This window comes from Sapajus apella, unplaced genomic scaffold (genome assembly GCF_009761245.1).
Source record: "Sapajus apella isolate SASKATOON/1434 unplaced genomic scaffold, GSC_monkey_1.0 scaffold11, whole genome shotgun sequence".
NCBI classification, from domain to species: Eukaryota; Metazoa; Chordata; class Mammalia; order Primates; family Cebidae; genus Sapajus; species Sapajus apella.
This window is the reverse complement of record NW_022436951.1, coordinates 19,123,950-19,130,940: the sequence shown is the minus strand read 5'-3', so window position 1 is coordinate 19,130,940 and position 6,991 is coordinate 19,123,950. Positions and strand designations below refer to the sequence as shown.

General features: G+C 39.5%; 1 pseudogene; it reads left to right on the top strand.

Moving 5' to 3' along the window:
• Positions 1 to 1,652: 1,652 nt before the first annotated feature.
• LOC116552168 lies at positions 1,653 to 2,458 on the top strand (annotated as a pseudogene).
• The last annotated feature ends 4,533 nt before the right edge of the window (positions 2,459 to 6,991 follow it).

Here is a 6,991-nt window from a genome sequence, read left to right as displayed (position 1 = left end):
GAAATAGGAACACTTTTACACTGTTGGTGGGAGTGTAAATTAGTTCAGCCATTGTAGAAGACAGTGTGGCAATTCCTCAAGGACCTAGTAATAGAAATTCCATTTGACACAGCAATCCCATTACTAGGTATATACCCAAAAGATCATAAATCTTTCTATTATAAAGACATATGCACATGTATGTTCATAGCGGCACTGTTTACAATAGCAAAGACCTGGAACCAACCCAAATGCCCATCGATGATAGACTGGACAAGGAAAACGTGGCACATATTCACCATGGAATACTATGCAGCCATAAAAAACAATGCATTTGTGTCCTTTGTAGGGACATAGATGAATCTGAAAACCATCATTCTCAGCAAACTGACGTAAGAACGGAAAATCACACACCCCCTATTCTCACACATAGGCGGGTGTTGAACAGTGAGAACCCATGGACACAGAGAGGGGAGCATCACACACTGGGGTCTGTTGGGAGGAAATAGGGGAGAGACAGTGGGGGGTAGGGAGATTGGGGAGGGATAACATGGGGAGAAATGCCAGATATAGGTGACAGGGGGATGGAGGCAGCAAACCACATTGCCATGTATGTACCTATGCAGCAACCCTGCATGATATGCACATGTACCCCAGAACCTAAAGTACAATAAAACATATATAAATAAATAAAAATAAAAATATTACCCAGTGTCTAATTTTTTAAAAATGTTTAAAAAGCATTCAGTTTTCCTCCATTAATAATGCAAAAATGTTGTATTGATATGGTTAAAAAAAAACCACTTTACAGAGCTTCTGCCCGCATGAAGATGAGAAAGAAAAATATAAATGGAGTAAGTAAGACATTGTAGCTAGTATTAAGAGATATGGGGAAAAGTAAGCAAGAAATGGGATTAATGTTCTGGGCATGTTTTATGCAACATCAAATAAAGTGTCTAGAAAGCCTAAGGATGCAAATCATGGATCAAGACTTGATGGAGGGAGAATTATCAATACTCATATCTGAAGGATGAGACAACCGGAGACGGTAGCTTGCTCGACATGTTTGAGAAAGCACAGTTACGCCAGGGTGTGGCTAGAGGGAGGAAATAGAAGATGTGGTTCCAGCGGCAATGAGGAGGAGGGAGGAAGTCATCATAGAGGCATCCATAGGTTACTGTTGGACTTTAGGTTTAACTTTGAGTGTCATTGGAAGCCTTTGAAAGTGTTTAATGAAGATGCATTATAATAAAACATATTTCATCCAAGCCATTTTGACAAGTGTGCTGAAAAGAGACTTTGCAAGCAGAGGGTGGGAAAAAATAAACCAAAACAGGCCAGTTAAAAGGCCATCAAAATAACCTACCAGTGTTGTGTAGCAGAATGGAAGCGGTGAAGGTGCTCAGATGCGGCCTGGTGTTCGGTTAAGAAGGTCTGAAGGTTAAGAGATTGAAATAATTATTTGGGGTTATCAGTCAGGAGACAGAATGCAAGCATCAAATAAGTAAGTAGAGAAGGAACACACAAAAGTCCAAAGAATGCCACTGGCAAATAGCAAAATTAAGAGGTCAGGGAGGCAACTGAGAAACATGAAGAGAGATCAAACACAATCAAGAAAGAACAGATGAGCATATTGTCTAGAGTAATTAAAAAGAGTCTCAGTCTCTTCCCGCCGCCCAAGATGCTGAAAGGAAAGAAGGCCAAGGGGAAGAAGGTGGCTCCAGCCCCTGCTGCCGCGAAGAAGCAGGAGGCCAAGAAAGTGGTGAATCCACTATGTGAGGAAATTCCTAAAACTTTTGGCATTGGACAGGACATCCAGCCCAAAAGAGACCTCACCCGCTTTGTGAAATGGCCCTGCTATATCAGGTTGCAGCAGCAGAGAGCCATCCTCTATAAGCGGCTGAAAGTGCCTCCTGCAATTAACGAGTTCACCCAGGCCCTGGACCGCCAAACAGCTACTCAGCTGCTTAAGCTGGCCCACAAGTACAGACTGGAGATGACGCAAGAGAAAAAGCAGAGGCTGTTGGCCCGGGCTGAGAATAAAATGACAAAGGGGACATCCCGACTAACAGACCACCTGTCCTTCGAGCAGGAGTCAACACCGTCATCACCTTGGTTGAGAACAAGAAAGCACAGGTGGTGGTGATTGCTCATGATGTGGATCCCATTGAGCTGGTTGTCTTCTTGCCTGCCATGTGTCATAAAATAGGAGTCCCTTATTGCATTATCAAGGGGAAGGCAAGACTGGGACGTCTAGTCCACAGGAAGACCTGCACCACTGTCGCCTTCACACACATTAATCCAGAAGACAAAGGTGCTTTGGCGAAGCTGGTGGAAGCTATCCGCACCAACTACAATGACAGATATGATGAGATCCGCCGTCACTGGGGAGGCAATGTCCTGGGTCCCAAGTCTGCGGCTCACATCACCAAGCTCAAAAAGGCAAAGGCTAAAGAACTTGCCACAAAACTGGGTTAAATGTATACTGTATTCTGTAAATAAAAATAATTCAATCAATGCAAAAAAAAAAAAAAAAAAAAAAAAACCTGTTCACCTCTGTTCACTTAGTTACGGGTTTTGTTGGTTGTTCAAATAAGGTTAAAACCAAGAATGATCCTCTAAATCTGGAATGTGGCAGTCATTGGTGATCTTGAGGGGAGCAGTTTTGTTGGGGACGGTGTAAAATTACGTTGTCACCTATTAAACAGAATGCAAGCAGGCTAATTGGAGACAGTAGAAATGGGCTGTCCTTTCATTGAACAAAGCTGTAACGTCAAGGAGAGGTTTGGGAGCAATAAAAGAAAAGCGAAGAGGCATATAGGACTTGCTTTGGTTTGCTTTCTTTTGTGTTGTTTAGATGGAAAACTACCATGCAGAAGGAAAACATTAAAATGAGAGGATAGGCTGGGCGTGGTGGCTCACACCTGTAATCCCAGCACTTTGGGAGGCTGAAATGGACAGATCACCTGAGGTCAGGGGTTCGAGACCAGCCTGGCCAAAATAGTGAAACCCGTCTCTACAGGTGCCTATGATCCCAGCTACTCAGGAGGCTGAGGAAGGAGAATCACTTGAACCCAGGAGGCAGAGATTGCAGTGAGTAGAGATCATACCATTGCACTCCAGCCTGAAAGACAAGAGCAAAACTTCTTCCCCTCACCCCCCAAAAAGGAGAGGATATCAATGAGGAAAGCCAGGAAAGATTTCTGAGTGCAAAAAGAGGTGGCTTCCAGTGCACATTTAGATGTGTATCTGTCTAGTTATATTATTAAAACTATTCCTATACAATTAAACTTGTTTGATTACCTTGTAAATTCCTATTTCAAGAGACTGCTCTTTCTTCTTTTTATTTTTACTTTTATTTGGGGTTCAGGGGATATGAGTGAAGATTTGTTACATGGGTAAATCCTGCATCCCTGAAGCTTGGTATATGATTCATTCTGTCACCAAGTAGTGAGCATAGTAACTGATAGGTAGCCTTTTAACCTCCACATCCAAATCCCTCTCTGTACTTAGATAGGAGAAATAAACCATTGTATTATTTTTTACCTAAGTACAATAAAGTTATTAAAAATAATAAGAGGAAAGTAAAATGTATAGACACATTCAGGAATTCTGGTTAATAAGATTAATATACTAAAAAACCTTGTATAACATCTCGTCTGCTTAATTTTTCTTCAATGAAATAGGGAGCAAGAACAAAGCTGAGAATGAGAGTAAGGAGGTTTGAGGATGGAGGATGAAGTATGAGTCAGTGGTTAAGAAGCGTGGAAGAGTAAATGGCCTAGGGCAATGTAGCACCATGTGGACCAGCCTAGAGACCCTCCTGAGATGAGTGATAAATGAGAAAAGTCAGTGTAATGGGAAGGTCATGGGAGGCTCTGTTCACCTGTGCAGGGCAGGCTCCTAGTATTAGAGAGTTTCATTAGACAGGCCTATGGTTCAACAAAAAAAGCACAATAAATAATAAAAGGGCAAAAAGTTGAGGGAAAAAGGGGAGATTACAATTGTGATTCGTAGAAGTTAAGCTTGGAATGGAGAGAAGTGAGGATATGAAGTGCTGAGTCACACAAAGATGTCATAGACTCAGTGGATTGTGTCCTTCGGTGTCAAAGATTTTAAAAAGATAAGCTAGACAGTAAGAATTAGAGAGGTAATTAGTCTTTGCCAGAGCTTATGTTTATTTTGAAGTCAACATTCTTCAATTTGACCAGAGAGAAACAGACAAATAGAATTTTAAAATACAAATAAAAGGATATTTATTATGAAGAAAATGTTGGAAGACAGATAGACTAGCTAGACAGGAACATAGATAGACACAAACTAGGTAACAGAATTCTACAACCCTCATTATAATTTTATTGAATCTTCAAATTTCAAAGAACAATAACAGCCATATAGTTTGTTTCAGCATAGCCTCTCTGCCTTGGGTCTCTGAAAGACCAGGTGCCTGCCAAATGATGGGGCAGTTGCCAATTTGATTCTGAAGCTGTAGGAATAGAACCGGATTCTGACAAAGGAATTATATTCTCATTTTCACTGAGTCTCTGAGATGCCCTCTCCAATAAATATTCTGTGATAGCAATAGACACAGTAATCTATGAAAGAAGAGACCTGTAGTAGAGGGTATCAGAATGCAGACAGTGAAAGAGATTCAACTAGAACACATTTAAGCACTACATTATTGATGGCTTTTGGCAAGGAAAGTTAAAGTGTGATTGTGCTGCCGTTTAAAACTCTGAGTTTCAGATGTAAGGCAAAAGTGAACAGTCCTGGTTTACAAGGAGATTAAACATTTTGCTCTTCTCTTGAGAAATAAAGGAATTGGATATTTTATTTTGACTGAAGATGAAAAGGAAAATGTATTATGCTTTTTTTTTAATTAATAGTTGAGTCAGTTAAGCTTTTTTTATTCCTATTTAAAATCCTCATTAAAAGTGATTTGACAGACCTAGGAACAAATTTGTGACATTAAAATAAATGTTATAATACAGTATATTTTAAAAAATAACATCTAAGTCAATATTTGTGTTTCTAATCTTGTAAAAAGAACAAATCATAAAATAAGACATAATTTCTATTTTATTAATGTTAGGATTTCAATTCTTACTTATAACACTACAACTGTTAATTCCCAAGGTATGTAGGTTACTGTCAATTGGCATCATAGTTGCTGTTGTCAGGAGGACAATTACTGTAATAAAAATTTTTGCTGTGATGGGGAACATTTTTCTTTTGAAATAGTGTGTCATGAGAAGATACTATTTCAATTTGCTATCCTCTGCCTTAGGGAAAAATGAAATCTCACATTATAGTATGAAAATGCTTTCCAAGCATTGTCTTTGATATAAACATCCTTGTGTTTTAGAGTGTTATCTTTGATCTATTTTGACACAGTGAATTGACTACAGGCGAGAATTTTGGCTTCTAACGCATTCATTATACTCTTAGGTGGCTTTATAACTTAGGAAGCTTCAGATTTAGCAGACTTGGCTTGGCTTCAAATTAGATTTTACCTCATGCTACCCATGTGCATGAAACCAATGCTTGCTCACAGTTTCATCACCTCTCCCTTCTTTCCATGGGAGACTCAATTCCCAGTGTCCTTGCTGTCGAGCAGGGCCGCGTGAGGATGAGCTAGGAAGAGAATGCATGTTATTTTCAGGATAAACCACTTAATCGCTGAAGACATCTCCTGTCTATCTCTTTGTCCTTGCTGTCGCCATGCTGGAAGAGATTCAAGGTGAAGATGCACGAGGAGTAGATGGAAAAGAATTGTCAAAATGTGCCCCCCAGATCGGCAGAAGATATTGCATAAGTGAAAACTAAAACTCCTGTTAATCCACCAGGAAATGTGGGCTTATTTGTTACCCAGACCAACTCATACTATCTACGTGACTTGAGGAAATCATTTAACCTCCCTCAATAGTAGTTTTCCTTCTGTAAATAAAAAGCTATGAAACACAGATACGTGAAATATAAACAAGTTTATTTTCTGTTCATTGAAAGGATTAGATAACTATGGAAAGACAACTGATGTGGAGTTTATTGTTTTTTTTTGTTTGTTTGTTTTGTTTTCTTTTGAGATGGAGTTTCGCTCTTGTTGCCCAGGCTGGAGTGCAATGGCGCGATCTCGGCTCACCGCAACCTCCGCCTCCTGGGTTCAGGCAATTCTCCTGCCTCAGCCTCCAGAGTAGCTGGGATTACAGGCACACGCTACCATGCCCAGCTGATTTTTTGTATTTTTAGTAGAGACGGGGTTTCACCATGTTGACCAGGATGGTCTCAATCTGTTGACCTCGTGATCCACCCGCCTCGGCCTCCCAAAGTGCTGGGATTACAGACGTGAGCCACCGCGCCCAGCAAGTTTATTGTTTTTAATTGTTAATTTATTATTTTAATTTTATTGTTTATTCATTTGAAGACAACCAGCATGGAGCTTAGTCCCTTAAGACTTACCAGGCATTCTATGAACACAAAATCAATGGAATTCCATATTTAATATTTAATAGTAAATATTTAATTAGTTTTCTTTTGGTTTTGAAGATAAATACTTGATCTTTATAATAAATCTCATGTCCTTATATTAGTAAACCAAAGACCAAGTGTCTGTTGGAAAACTAAAGTCTAAAAACTTCCTATCTAGATACAGAAACACTAAGGTAAGTAAGGCCCGGAATTATGAATTTAACATAATTAAAAGTGAAATAATTTTATTTTTTTCTTTCTTTCTTTAAAAAAAAATAGATTTTTGGGGAACAGGTGGTATTGGGTTACAGAGACCAGCTCTTTAGTGGTAATTTCTGAGATTTTGGTGCACCCATCACCCAAGCAGTGTACACTGTACCCAAGTGTATAGTCGTTTATCCTTCACCACCATCCCCCTATACCAAGTTCTCAAAGCTTACTGTATCATTCTTATGCCTTTGCATCCTTATAGCTTAGCTCCCACTTATGAGTAAGAGCATACAATGTTTGTTTGGTTTTCCATTCCTGAGTGGCTTTTCTTATTTTG